Source organism: Crocodylus siamensis, chromosome 1, assembly GCF_052110815.1.
Source record: "Crocodylus siamensis isolate JL-2025a chromosome 1, ASM5211081v1, whole genome shotgun sequence".
NCBI classification, from domain to species: domain Eukaryota; kingdom Metazoa; phylum Chordata; order Crocodylia; family Crocodylidae; genus Crocodylus; species Crocodylus siamensis.
In genome coordinates this window covers 28,306,172-28,322,229 of record NC_143395.1, presented here as the reverse complement: position 1 = coordinate 28,322,229, position 16,058 = coordinate 28,306,172, and the positions used below count along the sequence as shown (strand labels likewise).

The 16,058-nt window shown below is 40.1% G+C and overlaps 1 long non-coding RNA gene across 1 annotated transcript in view; it reads left to right on the top strand.

Moving 5' to 3' along the window:
• The first annotated feature begins 4,830 nt into the window (after nt 1-4,830).
• LOC149872676 (uncharacterized) overlaps nt 4,831-16,058 on the top strand; it is a 30,289-nt gene continuing 19,061 nt past the window's right edge. The window contains exon 1 of the long non-coding RNA XR_016439787.1: nt 4,831-4,916. This is a non-coding gene — a long non-coding RNA (uncharacterized LOC149872676). The remainder of the gene's footprint in view (nt 4,917-16,058) is intronic.

Sequence of the window (16,058 nt, the reverse complement as noted above, 5' to 3'; positions counted from 1 at the left end):
TTTCTGTATAATATAACGCTTGCACTCCTTTAAAAGTGTTTTGAGATAAATGGATTTAAATGTTATATAAGAGGTAGGCATCATTGTGATCTCTCTTCTACCAACCTGTGCATTCTTTAACTACAAAGCTTTTTATCAGACTGATCACTCCACTCTTCGTAATAAACTTTATCCCAATAACCTTAATGAGCAAATCTTATCAAATGGTTTTCATCGTATCTTATTAAATGAATACAGAGAGCAATTTTCCAGGGATAAGAATCTGTAACTTTACTTCTGCTCTGGTTGGAAGGATATCATTCAGAAGCAAGGCAGAGTGGGACAGGAAGATGGAAGCAAGTTGCCATGCTTATTAGAAGCACTCGACTGGGGCAGGATGCTTATGAGTACCATATGCCTGAGTCTACCCAGCAAACGGGAAAAAGCTGAAGACTGAAGCATTCTTTTTCATTCCCCTTTTTCCCTCAGCTCAAGTACTGCTTCAGACCCTCAAGTCAACAGTACACTCATCGTTAGTACTCTGAAGGTTCTGAGAAGTATAGACTCTCTTCTAGAGATAAAATTATGGTGCAGGTTTAGCCGTGGGTAAGTATCCACTGTGAACAGCAGAATTATGACTTTTTTTATGAGGCCTGGATTTTGTTCTGTGGCACTTATGAGTTGTAGCAAATGCACCTAGTGTCTGTTCCGACTTTGAGATAAAGTATCTAATCTTTTTAGAGTCCAGGTACCTCTTATTAGACTCAAGGAACCCCTCAGAAAATGCTAGTTCTTAACTGTCACTCATTGTTTAAGGAAAAATAATGGAGCAATTCTTCTGCTGCAAAGAACTCAGAAAGACCACAACAGGTCAAAATATTTCCACCGCTTTGGGTTCATATTGTAATCTGTGAGTTTGGCTTGTGAATCATGTGTAGGTATTTAAACACCTACCAGTGCTAATATTACACAGTACCTCTAAAAATATCTCAAGGCACCCCAGGATGTCCCCATAGCACCCTGGTTGAGAATCACTGCTCAAACTACAACTAACTCTTTCATTTTCTTTTGTAATAAGCAGGGTTACTGGCTGACTGGGCTTTCTTTCACCACCACCTTTTTTAACTTAATCCAAGTAATCTTTTTATCTTTGCATGATCTAAAAGTCTTCTTTCTAATTATTATACCCAGAAATTCCCACGCCTTGGCCGTTTCTTGATTGTCTTCCAGACACTCTGGTTGAAGCTTTATTTGATTATTCTTTAACTTATTAAGAAAACCTGTTCTCATATGTATAGATTCTGGATTATTGGGAAATTTTCAGAAAATTAAGCATAGTTTAAATCCAAAAGCTGGTAAAAATTATTATTTAATTTGAATGATCTCATTAGAAGGCAAGGCCAGAGACAGACAAGGATAAAGGGGAAGTAACTATTGTCCTGGGACGTGAGTCATATTACAAGTGTCTACTCCAATGAATATTTAGGCATTTATACAGTGTGGAACAGCTTTAATAGGAGAGATAAGGTGCATCTACATGTGTGCACAATAGCCTATTTTACTGTGCATTAAAGCATTACATAAAAAACTATGTGATTACACTAATATTCAGTAAAATAGGCTACTGCACATAAAAGGTCAATCAAAAACCACGTGCATTCATTACTGCACATTAAGGCAGCCTTTGAGGTTAAGATGGGAATTAAGCAAGGCTGTATCATTGCTCCAACACTCTTCCCAATATTTCTTACCATGATGCTACATCTGACTACCAACAAGCTTTCAGTCAGAATGCAGCTAAATTAACAAATGGATGGTAAACTGTTTAATCTCAGCCAAATCTAAGCCAAAACTAAGACCACCCTCACCTCAATCACTGAGGTCCTGTACACTGATGATGCTGTAGTCTGTGCTCACTCAGAAGAAGACCTTCAGGCAATTGTTGATGTCTTTACTGAGTCATACAAGAAAATGGGACTGATGCTTAACATTCAAAAGACTAAGGTCTTCCATCAATAAGCTCTTAATGGGTATTCGTCAGCTCCAATAATTCAGATTCACAGTGAGATTCTGGAGAATGTTAAGTATTTCCCATACCTCGGAAGCCATCTCTAGCACAAGGCTGACATTAATGAAGAAATCTAACATTGCCTCAAATATGCAAGTGCAGCCTTCAGACACCTGAGGGAATGGGTGTTTGAAGATTGCAACATCAGATCCAAAACCAAGCTGATGGTTTATCACGAAGTTGTGATCCCCACTTCACTGTACAGAGCTGAGACACGGACAAAGTACAAGAGATGTCTCAAGTCATTGGAGAAGTACCTGCTTGCAGAAGATCCTATGAATTCAGTGGGAAGACAGATGCACCAACATTAGCACCCTTCACAAGCAAACACTATGAGCATCAAGATGATGACATTCAACATCAACTTGGTTGGGCCAGCCAAATGATCCAGATATCTGATTCTAGACGTCCAGTGTAGTCAAGGAAGAGGGCAGAGAAAGGACTTCCAGGATGCCCTCAATGCCAACTTAAAAAAATGCAACATCAACATCAACTTAAGGGAGGGTATCACCCAAGACCATCCCAAATGGAGGAAGAGTCTGCTGCAAGGATTTCAGTACTTTGAAACTTTATGATGACAACATGAGATGAAAAAGTGGAAGCTGCAGAAACAGCGTTTCATAGACTGAATAAAAAATCTGGAGGCACTATGCATGGAGACACATACCCAACTTGCAGCAGAGTCTGTCAGTTCTGGATCAGGCTCATCAGCCATTTTGGACCCACAGATAAGATAATCATAGGAGACAACCATCCACAACTGTGAGGGATTCCCAAAGAAGAAGCTCTAATCAGTGAGTCATGAGGTGTAACAGGGGATATCCACCAAGCTGTTGTGTCTGTGGCTGCCTGTTTTGCATGTTTAGACATGCTCCAAGAAAGTCTATGAGACAGGGAGAGGTGCTGAGAATCCTTTCAGAGTTTGGGCATCAGCTGGGTTCAGGAAGTTTTGTGCATGCCCATGGATTGTTACACAATCATTTTGGCTGGCTCCTGGAGCTGTTTATATCTGGATTGTCTGCATATTGACACCTGAAGCTGGTTTTAAGCTCTCCTTATGTGGCTCAAAATTATGCCACTCTAAGGCAGAATCATCTCTGATTTGTGCTACCCAGATTATGTTGCACTAGATGTAGCCACTCTTTAGGTCCTCATCATTAGCTAAGGATCTCGTTGATGCCTGTATGTTGGTCTTAAAGGGTTGAAATGGCAGTTAGGTGTCTAAAGGCTTTTCTACCTGGGGAAATTACTGCAAAGCATGTGTTAATGGACAGTGTTCTAGCTACTATGCACTAGCTCCTGCTATAGGCACTTTTAGTGCATTGTAATTGTGAGGTAGCTTCTTCCAATTTCATAGTGAAATGAACTGTTTAGCACTTCCTGCAGTCTACATTCTTAGTGCTATAGTTCAAAGTAGAAAATGCACTGTGCGTTTACACCCTAACTTACTTCATGGTGACCTACAGGTCAAGCCCAAGGCCAAAGTCCTTCATTGACCCTAATGGCCTGCCTGCACTGCTTCTTTGGCAGCCCCAGGAACACTGCCAAGAAGCACATAGTGCCTCACTTACTCCTGCCTGGCACACACCAAAACCCAGAAATGAGGCAGGATAGCAGGTTTAGTGATGGCCAGAAAGTGCAACAAGAAGCATGACTGAGAAAAAGAGCCTGAGAGCATCTCTGAGCATGTTTAGGTTTCCCTACACCCGCTTTGCTGCCTCACTTCTGGGTTGTAGCATACAAGGTGCAGGAGCAAGGCAAGTTGTGTTACTCAGCAGTACCTTCACTCTTCAGGGAGCCACTGTCAGCAGGGCTGTTAGACATCTTAGTGACTCTGTCATGATTGAAAATGGGTTTGAAGTTCCTAAATCCTTTAGGCACTTGTGCAAATGTTACCCACATTCTGTCTGAAAGGAGATTTTCTAATCATGAGTTTTGCCTATTCCATTGAACCACTAGAAGTGAATTGCATTTTAGCATCTGTCTGGTTCACTAACTCCAGATAAACAATTGCAAGGAGTTGAGGACACACATTTTAAAAACATTTAAAGTTAAATATTTTGTTATACACAAGTCTTACTCACCCCCTAATGAACCCAGTAGGAATATTTCCACTGATATGAATGAAAAATAGATTTGTTCCATAGTGAGCTTTCTTCTAGTAGCGCCTCTGTGTTTATTTACAAATATTTTGAAAAAACAGTGCATTTGTTTATATATTAGTCCTATATATGAAAACAGATGCGCTGTCCCATACTTTGCAGTCTGGTGCACTGTAGAGAATGGACAACTTTGATTTTGTTCCAGGCTAAAACAAAGTGTGAATCCTTTGGAAACAAGAAAAGTTAGGAAATTCAGAGTCAAAGACCCTGATTCACTGCCCCATTACATGGATTTTATGTCAGAGTAACTCCGTTGATTTTGTTTAGGAACACAGGGTTGGAAAGGACCTCTTGAATCATCAAGTCTCTTTTACTGGAGGCAAACATGTCATATTTTCCCATTTTCTCCTTCCCTCATTTGCCTAGAATTTGAGATAACAAACCTAAAAATAATGGCATTTAACTAAACTCCTTTTAATGTTAAGATGTAGTTAGATAGATGAAGGACAGAAAAGAAGTCTTAGCTGAGTTGCCTTGACTTTTCTGGCTAATCAGAATGTATTGCCTCTTTAATGCCATGATTGTAATTTAACATTTTTATTTAAAGTTATTATATTTTATTGTCTCCTGCAGATGGTAGAATCGTCCGCACTTGTGGAAAGGGGGTATTCTATGTCAACAGATCAAGATGGTTACATTTTGCACCCGTTTTTTGCAGGTGCAAATAATTAGACAATGTGCATGGCAGTGCAGAATCAAACTCTGCTGTAAGTTCATTTTATCTTGTTTCTATAACACCCTTTCAGTTGGGAAAGTACTGTTGGTTTGCAAAGGTCATGTTTACAACTCAGGTACAAAGAAAATTACTTAGAGAATCATATTTGAAACAGATATTTGGGGGGGTTCATTGTGAGTTCTCAGCCACTTTAATATAAACCTTTTCTGATTCTGAGTGAGAGGATGTGGTTTCCATCAAAGACCTTCTTGATAAGATAATCAACAAGAGTAGAAAAACACACCTACGCAGTTGCAGGTGCTTGCAGATGCTACAACTTACAGTGAGCAGGCAGCCAAAATGTATTAATAATCTTCCTTGTCTATCACATGAGCTAACTTTAACCAGCAGCTTTGGTTTTATGCTTCAAGTACATAAAATGGTAAAGAACATGTGACCATAAAGAACCAATTGCAACAGAAATGCATACTCTTCAGCTGGACCAGAGGAAGTCCACTTTCTTGCTTCCCCAAATGGTTGAACATCAGATACCCACACATCTTACATTAATACCCTTGATAGACACTCTTTAGTCTTTAACTTCTTTATTCAAGAATTTTAAAATACAGTGACCGTGACTTGATTATGTTCACACATTTAGTTTTCTTCCCTCAAAGTGGAGTGACTGACAGGTATAGGAGTTTACATGTGGTTGTCCTCTTGCTGGGTTTTTGGTTTGTACCCAAAAACTTACAAATAACATTTTTCCAACTACTCAGTTGGTCTAATAAAAGATATCACATCTACCCAAAGAACTGGCCTGCCTTTTTCCTCTTGAAAATTAATTGGAAATCCTCCAGATGTATTCCCTTTGCCTAAAAATTTCAAACGTTGTTAGTTGTTTTAGAATCCTGAAATTTTTTGGTATCCAACTTGAGAGGCTTTAAAGGAGATTCGTTTTCATAGGATGGGAGGCTAATGCCCTGTGGAAAATCAAATGGGAGGTTAATGACCTATTAGCCATCTTCAGATAAGCACCCACTTTTGGCTTTGCTTCTCATATGCTACTCTCTTTACAGATCCTTACTTTGTAATACTGCCCTTGTAGACAAAAGACAAGATTAACTGATGCATTCCAGCTGCTTTATTCAGCCATATGAAGCAGCCATAAACTGGGTGTAACCAGCCTGCTTAGTTAAATTTGGGGCTGCTTTGCATCAATAGAGTTGCTCAGGGCAACTGAATCATGATAATCTAGTCCAAGACTGAAACTAGATGAAGGGAGGAGTAGAGTAGCATGTACTCACAGGGTATGGTTATTCATGGTAGGCTGGAATGCCACAGAGAAGCAGGTGCATTTCTGGATGAAATCTTCATCCCACTGAAGTCAAAGGCTGTTTTGCCAAGGCCTCACTGGGGACAGGACTTCAGTGCTCATATTTTGGAAAGCAGCAATGTGTGTCCTGTTTGCTCATTAAATAAATCATAGGACCATGGGAAAGTAAGGCTGGAAGGGACCTCAATAAATACAGCTCTCTGTTCAAAGCAGGATCTTCCCTCACTAAACTATCCTAGCCAAGTGTCTGTCTAATCTGGCCTTGAAAAATTCCAGGGGTGGAGATTTAACAACTTCTCTAGGAAGCCTTTTCCAATGCTTGACTACCTTCATAGTCAGACAATTCTTCCTAATCTCCAACCTAAATTTCCTCTGCTGCAGCTTAAGGCTATTGCTCCTAGTCCTGTTCCCAACAGCCACAGTGAAAAGGTTACTTCTGTCTTCTTTAAAATCCCCCTTCAGGTAGCATAAATGAAGCAAGCAAAAAATATATATATCAGCACCAGAGCCCTTGAATGAAACTAGTGTGCTGGCTGTACAAATGCTGTGAGAAACTTTTCTTTTGAGCTAAAGTACATACTATTAGCAATGAAACGTATCATAATTATCTGTTACATATTAAGTAGGGGTGCACCGATAAGGGGACGATACCATAGTTGATATTTAAGGAGGCATTTTGGCTGCTATTGATCCAGAATCTGATACAACTGCCATCAGCTGGTAAGTCCAGTGTGGTGGAAAGGGAGGGGTGAAGGAACAGGTCTGGGGGTGGCAGATCAACACCCCCAGTGGTAAGGCAGGGAACATGGGCAGGTGCTGCCCAGGTGGGGCAGGGGGAGAAGGCATGGGATGGAGGCATGGCTCATGGAATGGGGGCAGCTCCTGCCACTGCTTGCAACCTGGGGGGGCATGTGCCTCTTGATCTGCGCAGTGTGTGGTGGGCTGCAGCTGCGGGGTGGAGCTGGTGCTGCACGCGGCTTTTCTTCCTGGGAGTCGGCTCAGAGTGAGCTCCAGCAGCACTGTGGGGAAGCTATAGTCACCCCAAATTTTGCCATAGCTCCACTCCTCTGTCCCATGTATTTCATAGATTTCATAGACATCAGGGCTGGAAGGGACCTCGGAAGATCATCGAGTCCAGCCCCCTGCCCAAAGGGCAGGAAGTCAGCTGGGGTCATAGGATCCCTGCAAGATAAGCATCCAATTTGCTCTTGAAGGTGTTCAATGTAGGTGCTTGAACCAGCTCCGATGGCAGGCTGTTCCAGACCTTGGGGGCTCGGACAGTAAAGACATTCTTCCTTATGTCCAGCCTGAAATGGTCTCGCAGTAGTTTATGACCATTCGACCTCATCATCCTTTGGGGCGCTCTGGTGAACAAATGTTCCCCCAGATCCTGATGGTCACCCCTGATAAACTTATAGGTGGCCATCAGATCACCACTGAGCCTACGCTTTTCCAAGCTAACGAGCCCCATGGCTCTCAGCCTGTCGTCGTAAGGTCTGTTTTCCTGACCTCTGATCATGCATGTGGCTCTTCTCTGGACTGTCTCAAGCTTCTCCACATCCCTTTTGAATTGTGGAGCCCAAAACTGGATGCAGTACTCCAGCTGCGGCCTCCCCAAGGCCGAGTACAAGGGAAGAATGACGTCCTGGTCATTCTTGAGAATGCATCTATGGATGCAAGCCAGTGTTTTGGTCGCTTTACTAGCTGCAGCATTGTATTGAAGGCTCATGTTCAACTTGTGGTCAATGATGACACCCAAGTCTCTTTCTTCCATAGTGCTAGCCAATGTAACACTGCCGAGCCTATAAGGATGCTGCAGGTTTTTCTTCCCAAGGTGAAGAACTTTGCATTTTTCAGTGTTAAACACCATCGGGTTCTCATCCACCCATTTGTGAGCCTGTCCAGGTCAGCCTGGATCACCCGCCTGTATTCTGGTGTGGATGCTTTTCTCCAAAGTTTGGTGTCATAGGCAAACTTGGCCAGTCTGCTCCTGACTCCAATGTCCACATCATTTATGAAGATGTTGAACAAAATGGGTCCAAGGACAGAGCTTTGGGGGACCCCACTGGTCCATCAATTACTACCCTCTGGGTGTGACCACAGAGCCAATTTCCCAGCCAGGGGATCATGGTAGACCCAAGGCCACAACTGGCCAGTTTCACCAAGAGGTGATCATGGGATACCAGATCGAAGGCTTTTTTGAAGTCATGATATATGATATCAATCTCCTCTCCCTTGTCCAGGTGATAGGTCACCTGATTGTAGAAGGAAATGAGATTGGTCAAGCAAGACCTACCCGCAACAAACCCATGCTGGCTATCCCTTAGGATGTTGGCCTTGGGCAGTCCATTAAGGATGGCCTCTTTAATAAACTTTTCTAAGATCTTTCTTGAGATAGAAGTCAGGCTGATGGGCCTTTAGTTAGCCGGATCCACTTTCCTCCCTTTCTTGAAGATAGGCACCACGTTGGCCTTCTTCCAGTCTTCGGGCACTTCACCAGAGTGCCAGGAGTTTTCAAAGGTCCATGCCAGGGGCTGAGCTATGATGCTTGCCAGCTCCTTGAGTACCCTGGGGTGGAGATTGTCAGGACCGGCTGACTTGAAGCTATCCAGCTTCTCAAGATGTTCCTTCATGAGGTTAGCATTTATGGAAGACTGGGGATCTCCCTCACCCAGACCTCCCTGTCCCATGGTGGGCATGGGCGTCCCATGGGACTGATGAAAGACCGATGCAAAGTACCCATTTAATAGGTTGCCTTTTTCCTGGGCATCAGTTGCCCCATCTGGTTCAGCAGAGTCCCAATGTTTGTTGCCCTTGCTTTTCCTCCGGCTCCCCATATATCTGAAAAAGGACTTTTTATTGTCCTTGATGCTCAAAGCTAGTTGGAGTTCATTTGCAGCCTTGGCTTTCCTGGTTTGCTCCCTCCAGGACCAGACCAGTGCAGAATAATTCTCCTTGGATGTGAATCCCGTCCTCCATCTTTTGTAGGCTTTTCTTTTTAGCCTTAGGAGGTCTGCTAGGTCCCTGGAGTTCTGGGGGGCTGCTGTGCCCTCTTGCTGCCATGCTGTGCTCTTGTTGGCTGGGCAATGCCTGTCCCTGCCCCCTCCCCCACTGCAGGGTCGTTGATCTCCCCCCCATGCTCCTTCCCTCCCCCCTCCACTTCCAACTTACCAGCTGGAGGCAGCTCTCCATGCTGCTGCCTCTGCTCTGTGCTGCACTGTGGCTGTGTGCAGCACGGGCATGTATTGGCCAAATTATCAGCCCCATAGGGCTGATATCTGATACGGACAATTTTTGTCATATTGGTACTGATCTGATATCAGACCAATAGTGAGCTTCTCCAGGTAAGCATTTTTTCATAGCATGGGTATATATAGCACTTAATACAATAAGGATCTCATCTCTGTGGAGAATTATGGCTAGTATTTTAATACAAATAAAACAAAGCCAGAATAGAATGAGCTTGAATTCAAGACAGGTATGTTGATACCTCCTTTCCTAAATTGCATAGCTTCAGCTTCCATTGAATGCATATCAAGTCATCAACTACCTTTGCTACCCCAACATCATCAATTTAAATAACTGACTTTGCAATTTCTGTTCAGCTGTCTATGAGAAAGGGATTTGGTTACTCAGTATAGTTCACAGCACATGCAAGCAGCATATTTTGATTTGCTTTAATAATTTCTTAAGTATCTCCAAGGCTAAAATAAACTACAAACCTTTCATATGCTAAAAAAAGCCATTGCATGGGGCTGCAAAAATCTGTCAGTGCATTTGCAAGAAGAACAAGCAGAACCTAATGTAAGTATAATGGAATTTAGAGTGACACATGAGGCTGTGAACAGCCTTATGTTGTCTTGCCTGGTGTGCAAAATATCAAAAATTCTTTTAAGTTCTTGAGCATGCTTATCACCAGGATGTGTCTCTCTGTGTTCTTCTGGGAACAATGTATGAACCACAGATGCTAAAAAATATATTTGTTCTGCAAGTGAAAAGGTGGCAGAGCTTCTGCTATTATACACTTAAATATGTCTCCTAAAAGTTATATCCAGACCCTAGCATAGCAGTACATTGTTGAAGGACTCCTTTATTTTTTTATATTACAGAGGTTCCTGAAAGTCCCACCTGAGTTCGGGGCCCTTTATAGATCCGATTGTATAGAAACAGAGTGAGAAGAGGCCTTTATCCTGAAAAGCTTATAATATAAATAGGGTGGATAGACAAAGGACATTTTCATGTGTTCATATATTCATGGGACATGATCTATGATCACACAGCTTGCTTTAAGCTGCATGATCATAGATCAGGTCCCTATGTAAGTAAGGGCAGGGGGGTGAAAGGGCAGGCAGGATGAGGAGGGAATTGTTGGGTCTGAGGGGTTTTGGTGGGATGGGGGAGATAGCTAATCCACAGCGGGGTTGAAGGGCTAAAAATAGCCCAGTTGGAGAGGGGAGGGAGTAGGAAAAGTCCAGCCTTGGACCTGGGGCAAGAGGCTTGGCTTTCCCAGCACTGGGGCTGCACTTCAAATGTTCAGTTAGATCAGGCATGGGCTAGCTCTATCTACATAGTGCACCTCCTTTGGTGAATTCATTTAAATTGGGCCAACCATGTTTTGCCCTATCTAAACTCCTTGAACATTTGTACAGTTCAGAACTTAGATCAACCTAACCCTAGTTAAGTCTATCTAAGTATAATGTCTGTACATATCCAAGGGCAATAGGGAAATAACAAAGAAAGGTACAGTGGCTTACTGAGAATGGCAGAGGAAGTCACAGGTAGGGCTGAAGACAAAACCCAGGTCACCTGATTCCTAGCCTACTCCCCTATGCAATGAACCATGTGGCCTCTCAGTTTTTATATAATATTTTATAGTGAAAATAGCTGCCAAAATCAAGAATCTAATGCTTTCCTGTCCATAATAGTAAAGTCTCTTCTTTGTAAGGTTGTAATGAACAAATATATTTTATACATAAAAACTTTAAACATCAAGTACAGATGTTGTTTACCATTCAAGGGTTCTTTTGGGGTCCTCACATATCCATGCCAAACAGCTTTATATCATACTGAAAGAATTGGCAGATCCAATATCTAAATCCAGGTAAAACCAGACTATTTTGGACTAAAATTTCCTTGTATGCTTTGTGATTTGTTTGAAGTCTTTACTGATATGGTTGAAACTGTGACTGCTTATAAGCAATATATTTTCAGGAATTATCTCTTCTGGAAGGATCTCTCTTTTGGCTGGTTCTTGTTCTTCTGTCTATATGAGCTGTAGGAAATACCTGAGGACTTCGTAATTACTTGGAGTTTAGAAAAAACTTTTTGAAAGTGACTTCAAACCCATGCCTTTTAAAAGAAACTATTACTCATTTTTCTGCTTAATTTTCCCTTGATTTATTTTTATTTTAATTTTTGCCACATTCAAAATAAGCTAATTTAGGTGCCCTACTGAATGCTGGGGAACCAGGTATGGTTGCTCCAAATTCACCCAAATAAAATTAGTGGAGTGAAATTCATCTTTTGCAAAGGTACAAAGAGCCAACATAAGGTTATAGTCTCATCTTGAAGATGTGAATTAGATTTAAGCAAAGTCTTGCGCTGGGTTTTTCTATATAAGGGTGAATTTGATCTTAAAAGCAAAAAAAAAAAGTTGAAAAGCCTGAAAACCGCACATCGATCACCTAGATAATTGCTCTGCCAAATCAGGATATCTACTCCAAAATGAAGTTACCATGGTTTTTTTTTTTAATTTAAAAAGAATTGTTGATGTGATAACAGGTACTATATAAATTAGGAGATATATATATATATATGTATGTGTATATATATATATATATAAAATTCCCTGTCTTTGGCAGCACAGACTATAAATGCTATCAAAATGATTGGAGAAGGAGATGCCTGCCAGTCTTGCTATTTATCATTGGGATTCATCCTTTTACAGTTCTGCTTCTCATTGAAACGTACTGCATGAACATGGCAAAGTCAGTCCTTAATTAGATGAGCCATGGAAAACCACCCAACTTGCCAGCAAAGAAAAGGTCTAGCCAAATATTTCTAAGGAAAGCTTGAGTTCACTCAAGCTGCCAAAGAACAACATTTGCAAAGGCAGCAGGAAGGTAGACTGGAACCATTCTGTGCTGATCAAATCAATCGATCTTAAACGTTTGCTGTCTGGCAATTTCTGCTCTTAATTCTTTGTAGGAAAGACTGTGCTGGAATGCATTATATACAAAAGCCTAATTCTGTAATGGTACATGGAATAAAAAACAAATACAAGAAGGCCTTGAGGCAGGTTTTCTATTCATAGTCAAAGAAGATAAAGGTCGAGGCACAAATATTATTAATAGGTCTAAGTATAGGTGCTTTTTCTGAGAGGAATGATTGTTTTTTCATCCTTTCCTGTGACTGTGCATCACCATTTGCTACTCTTTTTTTAACAATCCACATTAAGTAGATGCAATTTGACATGCAACTTTTTTTCCTGATCAACTACAAAGAAGTTTTCTAGTGTCTATTGAGCTCAGCTAGTAAGCACAATTTATAAAACAATGAATGACTAACCCCTGTAACCATTTTAATGACCCTAAAATAAAGTGCTTAGAGCAACATCTGTCCCAGCAGCTGGGTTCTCTGCATGAGTGGGCAGAGCGACACATTGGGACAAATTCTGTTCTCCCTTTTGACAGAAACAATTGCAGCAGATCATTTTTATCGTAATCAATTTAGGTACAGTTTCTTGGAAACCATCTGTGTAGTGTTCATAGATTGTGCTTAAGAATTTAAATGTGTATATTTTTGGTTGCTTGATGTAGCATCTGCTAATGACCACATAAGTTCCACTTTTTATGCAGAAAGCTGTTTCCTTGTAAAGGGATTAGTAGAATGACTACTTGATTTTATCCTTTTAACTACCCAATAAGCTGCTGCAGCTTGAATGACATCCGCCACAGAGTGTACGTTACAGAATTAATTGCATTTTTTGAGCTGTAGTTGAAGTCATAAGGATAACAAAGCATTAGCAACACGTTTTATTATATTTCTCTCTCAAGTTAATAATTTAAAATTAATACAGGTTTTATATGGGTAGTTTTAACTAAAGAGGCAGAAATGCCTTTTTAGATAACAGCTACTTTTTCAATTCATTCCTGGTTTTCATGTTGTCCTTTAAAGCTTTTATTTTAATAACTTTCCAAACAAATCAAACAGCTAAAAAAAAAATAAAAGAAAATGTGTTTTAGTTCCCAAGGTTATTTAAGTACTTTATTAAAAGATAGTGGTTCTGAAAAATAGTAGAAAATGGAGGGGAGGAATATTTCTTCTTCACGGGGAAATGTTTGCACTTGAAGAAATATTGTTTATACTATTTTATGTAAGAAACTGGTTCCATTAAAAAATAATCATTCCTGCCAGAGGTCTACTTCTTTTTTGTTCATTTGCAATGTAATACCTTGTTATGTTATTACTATTATTATTACAATTATTATTATTTAATATAATTGTAACATCTAGGGGCCCCAGCCAAACTCTTATTGTGCTAATCTCTGTATGAATAAACAGACCTTGCCCAGAATGGCCTTTAGTCTAACTACTCTTTTAGCTATCAACTATGTCATTTCCTAGGGTTTATAGGTAGAAATTGTAGTGCTAAATTTAAACTGTTGTATAAGAAAAACTCATGGAAAGAATGGAATGCACTTTAATTTATGGAAATTTGCATTTTACTTTTATGGAATAAGCTTGCAGAGTGGATTGGAGAATCTTTATTTCCAAACCTGCTGAGACATTTGAGATTCTCTCTAATTCCTAGAAAGCATTTTACATTTTAAACACTACAAAGTACTTTTAAAATTTAAAATGCTTGTTTACTTTTATTCCCAAAATATTTTCCAAAATGTGCTTAAAAATAAACACGGGGCAATGCCCATGCAGTGGTGCATAAGTGAGCATGAATTTGTATGTTTCTGCCTGTGTCAGTCCTGTTCATGTGAGGGACCAAACAGCTGGTATGGGATCCAGAGCTAGGAAGATTAACCATTTTTCCAACCCAATGTATTGTTATAAATGCTATGTGTTGTTATAAATGGGCTAGATCACTAGAGAGAATCTGGCCCAGGAACTTTAAGTAAATCCTTTCCCCTTCAGTATATGGCAACTGATTTGATGGGCTTTAGAATCCATAGCAGTAGTTAAGTAGGCATGAGGGTGGAGGCAAAGTATTGCCATGAATTAAAAGATAAGAGCCAGAAAAAGAATAGAAATGGCAAAAGCTTAGGAGTGGGATTCTTAAATGTTCTATATGAGGTCTGGTGTTTAATGTATTTATTAACCAGCTGGAAAAGTAATGCAAATGAAGGAAGAAATGAATAACTGTGTAACTTACAAGGGTCAATTCAGGAAAAGGATCTAAACATCAAAGGTTGGCCTCTATGTGTGGTTGCTGTTAAAAAAAAAAAGCCAACAAGATGTTAGGATTCCTAAGGATTAAGATAGAGAAGAATATGGTGAAAATATAGTCACCATGTGAAGCAATTCTGTCTTTTCCTAGAAAACTATGTGCTATAATGGCCATCCCAGATCAAAAAAGGATACAGGCTGTCCTTGACTTACAGCGTGACAGCAATGTTTCACACTTATGTTTCTAAATTGACACTCTGTTTCAGTTTTGACACTAAATTGACACTGACATCAGTTTTGACTTTACAATGCTTGATCTGATGTGATGCCATGTCAGTGAATAAGTTGCTGTGTCACCCATCTCCCTGGAGAGCATCTGTCCAAACTTCCTTGGACACTTTCTTTAAGAAGGCAGACAAGACGCCAGAAAAACCTGCAGCCAAGGCTCCTTCGAATAATCCAGCCAAAAACCCTTCAAAAAGTCCAACCTAGAGACCTTCAAAAAGTCCAGCAAAGTCACCTCAAATAAGTCCTTCTAAATCAATATGATTGCTATTTACAATATAAATACATTAATGTAGCTATATTACCCATCTATAATTGATTGAGTACAAAAATCTGGGTTATTTTTGGTGAAAATAGGGTTTTGGGCCTTGGTTCAGGAACCAATCCCCCATTTATAACATTGTTTCCTATGGGAAAATTAGTTCTGAGTTACAACATTTCAACTTAAGACACCGTTTTCAGGAACCGATTGTGTTGTGAGTCTGATGACTCCCTGTACTACAGAAATAGAGTAAATTCAAAAAAGAGTGACAGGAATTATTCAATGAATAGAAAAGTAAAAATGTACATAGCAAAAAGGGGGGTTTTGCCATAAAAAAGCGGCGGGCTTTCTAAAAGTATACGAAATAACGAATGTTCCGGAGAAGTTATTTTGGAGTCACCACTCATCTTTTTTCATAATAATAATAAAAAAAATTACCTGAGAACTGACAAAAGGAAACATTTTTCCAGACAATGCATAATTAAAAAGTGCAATTAAACAGTGGAACTCATTGACATGGGATATCATTGATGCCAAGAGATTTATAAATATTCAATGAGGAACTGGGTATTTCTATGACTATCAAGAATTATACAGGCATTATAATAATGAATACCTAAAAATAGCATTGGAAGGCATATAAAACTAAATGTTTCAGGGTTAAACAAATTTCTGATTTAGATTAAGATAAGAGAACTAATTTTATACAGCCTACGATGGGATTGTTTGTCCCTTCTTCAGAAAAAAACTGGTGCTGACCATTGGTGAAGAATATGTACTGCATGTTTGAGCCAGTGTGGATATTCCTATGCTTCTAGAATTAAATGGAAGCCCCATGAAGACTCACTGAATGGTGTTGGTCCATTTCTCAACAGGAGTCAGTAACCCGGTGGGAAATTAAGAGAATATTG